Source organism: Pelodiscus sinensis, chromosome 26, assembly GCF_049634645.1.
Source record: "Pelodiscus sinensis isolate JC-2024 chromosome 26, ASM4963464v1, whole genome shotgun sequence".
NCBI lineage: Eukaryota > Metazoa > Chordata > Testudines > Trionychidae > Pelodiscus > Pelodiscus sinensis.
Window position 1 is genome coordinate 5,604,925 of NC_134736.1, and position 10,340 is coordinate 5,615,264.

At 46.7% G+C, this 10,340-nt stretch overlaps 1 long non-coding RNA gene across 5 annotated transcripts in view; it reads right to left on the reverse strand.

Annotated features, from left to right (window-relative positions):
* LOC142820498 (uncharacterized) overlaps positions 1-9,801 on the reverse strand; it is a 29,554-nt gene extending 19,753 nt beyond the window's left edge. For 2 of the 5 annotated variants that reach the window (XR_012897721.1, XR_012897719.1), the window contains exon 1: positions 9,633-9,801. This is a non-coding gene — a long non-coding RNA (uncharacterized LOC142820498). Of the gene's footprint in view, positions 1-335; positions 5,236-9,632 lie in introns of those variants that run through there. The other 3 variants (XR_012897718.1, XR_012897717.1, XR_012897720.1) reach the window with 2 other exon arrangements.
* Positions 9,802-10,340: the final 539 nt, after the last annotated feature.

Consider the following 10,340-nt stretch of genomic DNA (forward strand, 5'->3'; position numbering starts at 1 on the left):
ACACAGTTGTTTGCCTCTCGACTGCATGTCGACAAGCAGGCAGTGGCTTGTGCCAAGCAGACACCTCTCCCTATCTGAGGCCCCCCCCCGCCACACCCCTCAGACTTATTTCAGTTAGAAGCCTCCAAAGTTGCCTGGATCAAAGCCTCATCCATCATGACCTTCAACTATGACTCTGCTGATCCAGATTGGGACTAATAACCTATATGCAAGTGGCTCTTTCTCCAACCACTAGTCCACCAAGGCAAACTGTCCCTCCCTCCCCCCGCCACCCAAAGAGCCTTGCTCTAATAAGAGGCCAAATTATAACAGGGCAAGTCTAATGGCAACATCACCTCAGGCTCCAAAAGAGGCCAGCGAGTCTGTTCGACGTGAGGTTTCTTCATAAGTTGCCAAGGAGCCTCCAAGAAGAGGGAAGACGGGGAATATTGACCAACAAATCAGGATTCCCCAAATGAGAATAAGAGGTTAGAAGGAATGGAAGAAAATGGGGAAGGAAAGAAAGCAGATCTTTGAATGCATTGATTTTTCAGGACGCACTCAGCTGCGGGATGGATTACATCTTCTCCCTGTCACCGTGACGAATGGGGCGACGTACAGCCAGCTCCAGAACGCTCCAGGTGAAGGGACAGAGCAGGAAAGAGGTTACTTGTTGCTGTTCAGGCATTTGCATTGTGTACAGAGGAAGCATCTAAATACACAGAAGCAACCATTAGGAACAGCTTGGCCTGCCTCCTGCCTCCTGCACATTGCATTCCAGTCCATCATTCTTTCTAATTAGGCACCTCTGACACCCGATTAATCCTATTTGCCTGCAGGCCTTTTTATCTTCCCTTCTGCTTTTATCGGACAGGGAATTAGACGCCATTAGTATGTGAAGTGCATTGTACGGAGCCGACTTTCACGGGGCTCAGAGAGTTTTAAAGAGGCAACGTCCAAGCGATGCCCAGAAAAGTTGGTGAAAAGTAATTAATTTTTTTTTAATGGTGCAGATTATTTTGCCCTTTCTTAGGAATGTAAGAGGCCGGTCGATGCTGGGAAACAGGCAGCTATTGGCAGAGGGAAGGGAAGCCTGCCCGATAGACTTCAATTCAGAAGGGCCTCTCCCCAGCAGCTGCTGTCTTAGCTTCTCACCTTCCACTCACACACGCAGCTCTGAGGCTGAACCTCTGGGAAGACCTGCAGCCGCCCCAGGTGGCTTCAGTCGCTCCCTAGCCCTCGGCACGTTTCTGTTAGTGCACCTCCGCCATGATGTGTTATTTGCCCGCATGTTCCACACTGAGGTGTCTCGTTGATTGGGCTAACAATGCTCATTGTGATGCATTTGACCAAAGTATCTGCTCAGTGTACACAAACAGATCATTAGGAGCCTCAATTTATTTTAACATATGTCCACTGGGAACCATACCGAGACTTGGACACTCGTTTAATGGTGACCAAAACTCAGTTGAAATGCCAATTTGCTACTGCAACACTAAGCCCTTAATGTCTGGGTCACAAAGGCGGGAAAACAAGCTAACAGTGTCAAGTCTCAGAGAGGCTGCCGTGTTAGTCTGTATCCACAAAAACCACGAGGAATCCTGTGGTACCTTAAAGACCACCAGATGCATTTGGACAAAAGCTTTCATGGGCAAAAGCCTACTTTGCCAGATGCATCTGAAAAAGTGGATTTTAACCACCAAAACTTATGTCCAGATACATCTGTTAGTCTTTAAAGTGCCACAAGACTACACGCTTATATATGTATGTCTGTATTTTAATTTGAATACATGCACTATAAGCAGGGCCACATTATGATTTTTGTGGGCCGTAGGCACTTTTGCCTTTGTTCCCCTTCATCCATAAAAAAAAATATTAAAAATTATTTTTGATATAACTTCAAATACTTCAACCTTTTTTTTCTGTTTTAGGCAAAATGTAATAGATTTTTGTGGACCCTAAAAGTTTCATTTTTTTTCTGATGTGAGAAAAAAAATTAAAATATTTTCTTCGACCCTAAAAGCTCATTTTTTTTCTTCTGATTTTAAAAGGAATTCAAACACTTTCGTGGGCCCCTAAAAGTATCGTGGGCCCTAGGCACTGTGCCTAATGGATAGGTCGATCCTGACTATAAGGGCTTGTTTTCACTACATGTAAGATTGCCATGATTGATATCCCAGAGTTTGATTTAGTGAGTCTAGTTAAGACTAAATCAAACTCAGAGGCAGCCCCTGCCAGCATCTGGTACTTCTCCTTTTACAAGGAGTAAGGGAAGCTGATGGGAGTATTTGCTCCTGTCAGCCTCCTGCTGTGGGGATACTGCCAAGCTCAGTTTAAGGTACGCCAACTCCAGCTATGTATTGTACTTAGTTGGAGTTGAGTGCCTTAAGCCGAGTTTCCGGGTCTAGCGAAGACCTGGCCTGTGTGGGTACGTCTAGACTACAGGGTTTTGTCGACAAAAGTGGACTTTTGTCGACAAAACTAAACCTGCGTCTACACTACCGCTGAGTTCTGTCGACATAACGTCGACAGAACTCAGCAGTTTTGTCGACGCTGGTAAACCTCATTTTACGAGGCATAACGCCTTCTGTCGACAGAGTTTCTGTCGACAGAAGGTGTTATTGCATGTAAACTGTCCTTTGCGTCTACACTACCATGTCAACAAAGCAGCTTGCTTTGTCGACAGAACTCAATGTAGTCTAGACGCTCTTTGTCGACAGTATCTGTCGACAAAACTTCTGTCGACAGAAGCCTGTAGTCTAGACATACCCAGAGAGTACACCTGAAACACCTGTTGTCTCATGGCCACTCTGGCATCTCACCTTCATTTATTCGCTCTAACATACACTCCTTCCACTCTTTCCCCACAACAGCCAGCCCCTCACCTCCACCCTGTATTGCATATATACACTGCCACTTGCTCCTTAACGCCCACCCTCAGCCCTCCCCCACACACTGCACTTATCCCGCTCAGCACCACCATCCCCTGAGACATGCACTCATCCATTCACCACACTTCCTTATGCATATGCCCCGACTCCTTGCGCATAAGCCCCACCCCTGCCTTTATACCCAGTCTCTGGGGCACAGGCCCTGCTGGGAAGGGTTCCTGTGGCTTGTGGAAGCCGACGTGGAGTTCTTAGAAGGGTGCTGGAGGAGGTGAAGTCAATTCAGTAGCAGACCCAGATGCAGCTGAGCTTCTACCATCAATTGGTGCCTTCCTTATTCGGGCTCTCCCGCTGTCTCCCTGGGGGCTGAAGTCTTTTCCTACTGTCTCACACTTCCCTCCAGCTTCCCCTGCCCCTCCTGCAAGGGACAACAGCCTAGGGGTGCCATCTCCGGAGCTCGGCCCAAGCTGACCACTCACTCCACATTGCCAGAGCCTAAAACGCAACATGGCAGCGGAGGTCTCCAGTCACCGAGCGGTTAACAAAATGATGCTAATGAAATGCCCACTTGGCTTGCCAGGACAGGTGTGCAAGGCAGCCATGTCAGCCACAGCACCTATTTATCACTGTCACGCTCCCCCGCAGCCTCAGGCCAATTCCAGACCCAAATGAAGAAAGCCCGGGTCTACTTAGAGCGTAATCTGCCTGTCATTTGCAATCCGTATTCCTGTTCTTTACGTGATGAATTGCGGAGGCTGTCAACGCTGAAGGGCTATGAACCACCAGGAGATTGACTGCTCCGTATCCTCCCCCCTGGCCTGAGACAGTCAGCCGTGGTCAGTGTAATGCATTGAGTCTGCCTGACTCTCCTCTCTACTTGGATGGGACTGAAACTCCTGGACTTGCAGGGCCTGATTTTGCTAAAGTGCTTTTTCAGTTCTTGGAATTTCTCAGCTCCACTTGATGGGCCACAGACCTAGCTGGGCAGACAACTCTCTTCTGCCTTGAAATTCACTCCTCTCTCTGATTCCAGCTCCCACCCAGAGCTAGCTCCTGGGCTGGAGAACAAGGAGAATCCAGCTTTGACTTCAGACTTTCTCACCTCGCCCTGCTCTCTGGGTTGGAGATCTACCCAGGCCTTGGACTCTGGCAGCACTCCGAGCAGCCATGGGCAAGCAAGGCTAGTGAGGGGGCCGCAGGTGTGGCCTTCCTTTGTCTCAGTGGGCTGTAAGATTATCAGAACCAAGACGGGCTCCTGGGAGAGGGGAGTTTTGCTAACGTGCTTGCATCCCTTGAATTTGCCGATTGAACCGTAGCAGCACTTTGGATGCAGAGGGAGCGCACGGTTCTTACTGTCAATATTGTGTGCAACCAGCGCGCATCTCAATGCACGTGCCCTGGCTTTAAGTGCAAATCACTTTAGTAATGCTAATGAAAGTAATTAAAGTAGGAAAAAACTAGGCGGACTGAAACCAACAGAATCTGGCAACCCTGCACGTGGGCAACAACAAACACATGGAACCCCAATGATCCAAATGTAGCCCGCAGGCTCCGGGTGGCCCAGTATTGGTTTATGGGCTCTATGATTCTTTCACCTTGGCCTCCTCCTCCTCTGTTATGACTGACTAGTAGGGAATGTGACGGGATAGAGATCCCCTGGTAACCCCTGAAATAGCACTGAGCCAACCTTCCTAGGTGCTCCTCTTACTCTGTCTTGGGCTTCGGCTACACTGCAGGGTTTTTGCACAAGAAGCCTTTTTCAGAAGAGATCTTGTGCAAAAGCGCATCCAGACCTCAAAGCGCATTGCAAAAGTGATGTGCTTTTGTGCAAGAGAGCATCCACAATGCATGGACGCTCTTGCACAAGAAAGCTCTGATGGCCATTCACAGAATGGCCATCAGCGCTCCTGTGCTTTTTCCCACAGGGTTTCTTGTGCAAAAACCCCTCCGGAGCATCCACACCTGCCTTTTTGTGCAAGAGCTGTAGCACAAAAAGGAGTTAATCCTTGTGGGGAGAGGAATAACTCTACTGGCAAAAGCCCTCTGTCCTGTCAGTTTTCTTGCACAAAAATGAGCTTGAGGTGTGAACTCTCCGCTATTTTTTGTGCACAAAAACCTTATAGCAGGGGTTCCCAACCTGGGGTTTGCGTACCCCCAGGGGGTATGAGAAGCTTTTCAAGGGGGTATGGGGAATATTTGGTAAATAACTAGATTATCCCATTTGAAATAGTCCAAAAGTAGTAGTGTTAGTGAAAAGAGTTGTGGATTCTAGAGTCTAGAATGTATTTCCTTTCATATTGAATAGCGGGTACGGGAAGGTTTACCAAAAGCCAAGGGGGTACGGGGACCGAAAAAGGTTGGGAACCCCTGCCTCTTAGGCTGTGTCCAGACTCAGGGGTTTTTTCAAAAAAACCTCACCTGCGTCCAGACTCAAGCCGCGTTCTTTCGAAATTAAATCGAAAGAACACGGCTTTTCTTTCGATGGCGGTAAACCTCATTTCACGAGGAAGAACGCCTTCTTTCGAAAGTTCCTCTTTTGAAAGAAGGCGTTCTTCAATGTAAATAGGGCTTCTTCGAAAGAGAGCATCCAGACTCACTGGATGCTTTCTTTCGAAAAAGCAAGCCGCTTTTTCGAAAGTTCAACGTGCAGTCTAGACGCTCTCTTTCGAAAGAGGCTTGCAGTCTAGACATAGCCATAGTGTAGACATAGCCTTGCAGAGCTAGGCTCTTTGGCCTCCGCTAGCACTGCCAGAGATGGGGTCACAACCCACAGCAGCGTAATACACACAGGCTGTGTTTAGACTGGCCACTTTTTCTGGAAAAACTTGCTAGCTGCCTAGCTGGCTGCTTGAATTTCCGCAAAAGCACTGACGATCTCATGTAAGATTGTCAGTGTTTTTGCGGAAATACTATGCTGCTCCCATTCGGGCAAAAGGGCCCGTGTAGACAGCAAAGATTTGTTTTCTGCAAAAAAGCCCTGATGGCGAAAATGGCAATCAGGGCTTTTTTGCGGAAAAGCGTGTCTAGATTGGCCACAGACGCTTTTCCGCAAAAAGTGCTTTGCGGAAAAGCATCCTGCCAATCTAGACGATCTTTTCCGAAAATGCTTTTAACAGAAAACTTTTCCGTTAAAAGCATTTCCGGAAAATCATGCCAATCTAGACGTAGCCACACTGAGATCAGCTCAGCTCTGACAAGGCCCAGTCAAAGGGACTTACCACAGCACCCAGGTGCACAGCGGGGCCCAGAACCCCAGATAAATCCATCTTACTCTGCTCATATTGGCCGCCTCTTCCTATGTAACCAGAGAGATGCACACCTACTCTCCCCCAGGTAACAATGGCTTATTAATAAACAGACATGATTATACGGAGTATAAAAAGTAGGATCAAAGTGGTTGCAAGCAACAGCAGAAAAAGCAAAGTAAGTTACTTAGATTTTTTTTTAAAACACCAGCTCAGCCTAATACACTAAGAAATGTGTTGCATGCAACGTCTAACCTTGACAGTAGTACTAATAATCTTTTTTCACAGGCTGGAGAGCCTACCAGCCTAGACCTGATACTTTCCCTGTTCGATCTTCGATGTTTCCAGCAGTCATCTTGGGTAGTAAGCAGGAGTGTGCTTGGCAGAGTTTGGTTCCCCACCTTTATATCGAGTTTGCTAAAGGCAGGGATCTTTTGTGTTCTATCTCAACTTTTTCTCACCTTCAGTGGAAAAGGACAAGGACTAAGAAGGGTCCCAGCCTCAGATGACCTAAACCCATGTCCTCATGGGGACTCAGAGCCCCTGCTCCAGACAGGTCCATAGGAAAAACCAATCTATTTACAGATAATTGCCCTTATCCATGAGCCATCAAGTTTCTAAAACACCCTTAATTGCCCTCACTTAGCATGTCTATATTATAAAACAGGTTCGTACGTTATATTTCTGACTTCATATACAGGACTGATATATGCGCATAAATAGAATATACACCTGCAACAGATTGCAACTTTTCAAGTGATACCTTCCGTGGAGTGTTTTGCTTAAAGCATTTTCCAGCTGTGCATATTCATAGGCATATTTCCATAAAAGATTATGGATAGCTACATGACAGAGAGCGCCTCTTTCATCTCAGATAACAGTAGGGATGAAAAAGGAAAGGTCAGGCACTAATTGTGACAGGTTGGGTCACAGAGATCTCCTTGAGACTCTTACTTGAGGGGCTGGTCATATCATTAAGCCCACCTACTTGCCCTCGGGGGTGCCCCCACCACCGTGTCCTGCTGAAGCAGAAGCTCTGGTCTCCCCCAGCAAAGGCTCAGAGTTGGGATCACAGTCCCTTAGCTTAGGAGCACAGATATTGATAATAGTTTAGCTATAAGAGCTCAGTTACAGGGATGTGTCAGCACCCAGGAGCACAGCCGCTCCCCCCCCCCCCCCCCCCCCGCCCCAAAGGGACTAAAACCCCAAATAAATCCGTCTTACTCTATAAAAGTTTTACACGGGGAAAGCTCATAACATTTGCCCCCTTTATCAATGAAAGAAAGATTCACAACTGCCCCCCAACTTCCAGGAAACAACTATTTTACACTGGGATGGATAATAAATGAAAGTGATGTTATTAAGTATAAACATAAGAGCGGCCGTACTGGGTCAGACCAAAGGTCCATCTAGCCCAATGTCCTGTCGGGGGACAGTTGCCAATGCCAGATGCCCCAGGGGAGAGATCACAACAGGTAATCCTCCCATGATCCCCCTCCTATCATCCATTTCCAGACAAACAGAGGCCAGGGACACCACCATTCTTACCCATCCTGACTAATATCCATTGTTGGACCTAACCTCCATGAATCTATCTCGCTCGTCTTTGAACCCTGTTAAAGTCCTAGTCTTCTCCACATCCTCTGGCAAGGAGTTCCACAGGTTGACGATGCGCTGAGTGAAGAAAAACTTCCTTTTGTTTATTTTAAACCTGCTGCCTATCAATTTCATTTGGTGACTTCTAGATCTTATATTGTGGGAATAAGAAAATAATTTTTCCTTATTCACTTTTCCCACACCTGTCATGATTTTATAGACCTCTATTATATCGCCCCTTAGTCTCCTCTTTTCTAAGCTGAAATGTAGAATTTAAGTGATTTCATGTGATAACAGTTAGATCAAAGTAAGATACTGATAAAAAATAATAGAAAACATACCAGCTAAGCCTAATACAATAACTGACGTTATTCCAAAATGACATAGTGCACGTCTACACTACAAGTCATTATTTCAAAATAATGTCATACTGGAGGATTTCTTACTCCAACTTCTGTAACCCTCGTTTTACGAGGAATAAGGGAAGTTGAAGGAAGAGTGTTCTTCCCTCAACTTCCTGCTGTGTAGACAGCGCCAAAAGCCAAATTAAGCTACTTTAACTTAAGCTACGCAATTGACATAGCAAAAGTTGTGTAGCTTAATTCAACTTTATCCCTGAAGTGTAGGTGTAGTGACAAATTGTAATTTTTCACCCTAATTCTTATTTCCAGTAAAGCTTTTCAGGCCAGAGCTGACTTAGGTCTAACAGCTTCTCCCCTTGTTAGAGTTCTTTTCTTTTTGGGTACGTCTAAACTACATGCCTCCGTCGACGGAGGCATGTAGATTAGCCAGATCGGCAGAGGGAAATGAAGCCGCGATTAAAATAATCGCGGCTTCATTTAAATTTAAATGGCTGCCCCGCTCTGCCGATCAGCTGTTTGTCGGCAGATCGGGGCAGTCTGGATGCGACGCGCCGACAAAGAAACCTTTCTTGATCTGCACAGGTAAACCTGGTTTCACGAGGCATACCTGTGCCGATCAAGAAAGGCTTCTTTGTCGGCGCGTCGTGTCCAGACTGCCCCGATCTGCCGACAAACAGCTGATCGGCAGAACGGGGCAGCCATTTAAATTTAAATGAAGCCGCGATTATTTTAATCGTGGCTTCATTTCCCTCTGCCGATCTGGCTAATCTACATGCCTCTGTCGACGGAGCCATGTAGTTTAGACGTACCCTTAGTGTGTCCTCCTGTGGTGGGGAACAGTCTATGAAATCAGCTGAAAAAATTCATCATTTGCTTCTTCCTCATTCAATAGAAATTCCTCGGGGCAGGAAATCTTTGTCATGTTCTCCCCACCCCTGCCGAAAATACCACATTCAAGATGGATTCCAGCACCAAGTGGCATGGTCACATGCCCTTGTAGGACCAACTACAGTTGAGGCTTATAGGAAAATCAAGACTATTCACAGATCCTTGTCCTGAGCACTGGGCCATTAAGTTCCTTGGTGGAGTACCACCAATGGCTTTCACTAGAAATTCCAGATTAATAAACAGGTTTATACTTTCTAACTTCACATACAAGAACAATACATGCCCACAAGTAGACAATATGCATTCTTCTGATTACCAGCGCTTGAATGAAAGGTTACTTGCCCCATTTTGCATGTAGCATATTTGAGTTATGCAAATGCATATTCAAAAACACATTTCTATAACAAATATGGGGGCACAGTGTCACATCAATGATGACTGAATGCAGAAAGTAACACTGGCTCCTAGTGGGGAGTCAAAGGAAAAACAGACATGCCCATCAGCATAGTGTTCTTCCCAGCATGATACCCCATCAACGTGGTCTCATCTGTTCAATTTCTCCACGGCAATTTTTGCCCTTCTGAATGCATCCAGATTTTCCCCCCAAGTGGATCTATTCTGCCAGGTCTCTGTTCCCCCCCCCCCCCAATAACTGAACAGTTCCTTTGACCCACCTCCAAAGTTCCTTACCCCCCAACATCTCTCAGAAGTTTAGCAGATGTTTTAAAAAGAAGTGACGCAGGCATCTTAGGAAATGGAAACCGAGATCAAATAGCACGTGTCCTCCCCTGAACTCTTCAGATCGGCATGAGCTCTCCTGCCAAGCTGCGTTCCCTCCAGAGATCAGGCTGGTTAGTCCCTCTTTATGTCAATGTTTGTTTGATTACTGCAAACTAATGATTAACCAGGCGCTTCTGACTTAGCAGGTATTGCAAAAAGCGGCGCTAATTCTTCATAAGCTTCCCATGTTGCCTTTTATATATCAAACTGAAATGTAATTATCTGCCTGGCTCAGGGTGTAAATCAGGAGTGTGTGTCATGGAGATTGGCTTCAGGGCTTTAGTTTACTGCATAAAATATAGACGTGTGGCTCTAGGGGACTGTTACCTGCCTAATCGCATGAAACAATTTCATGTGCAAAGAGCTAGTTAGGGTGGAACCTGTTCTGAACCAGCTGCAGAGCCGGGGCCTCAGGCTTAACACCCTCCCATCGCCTTTGGGCCTCACCCAGGAAATCAGGCCCCGAACACCTTTCAGGGACAAACCTCCCCGTCCTACCCACCAGAGCACTGGCTGCCGAGGTGCCTCAGTCCTGCAGATCTGATTCCAACAGCCCCTGCTTGGATGGGGAAAGCGGCGGCGGATGACGCACACTGGAGATG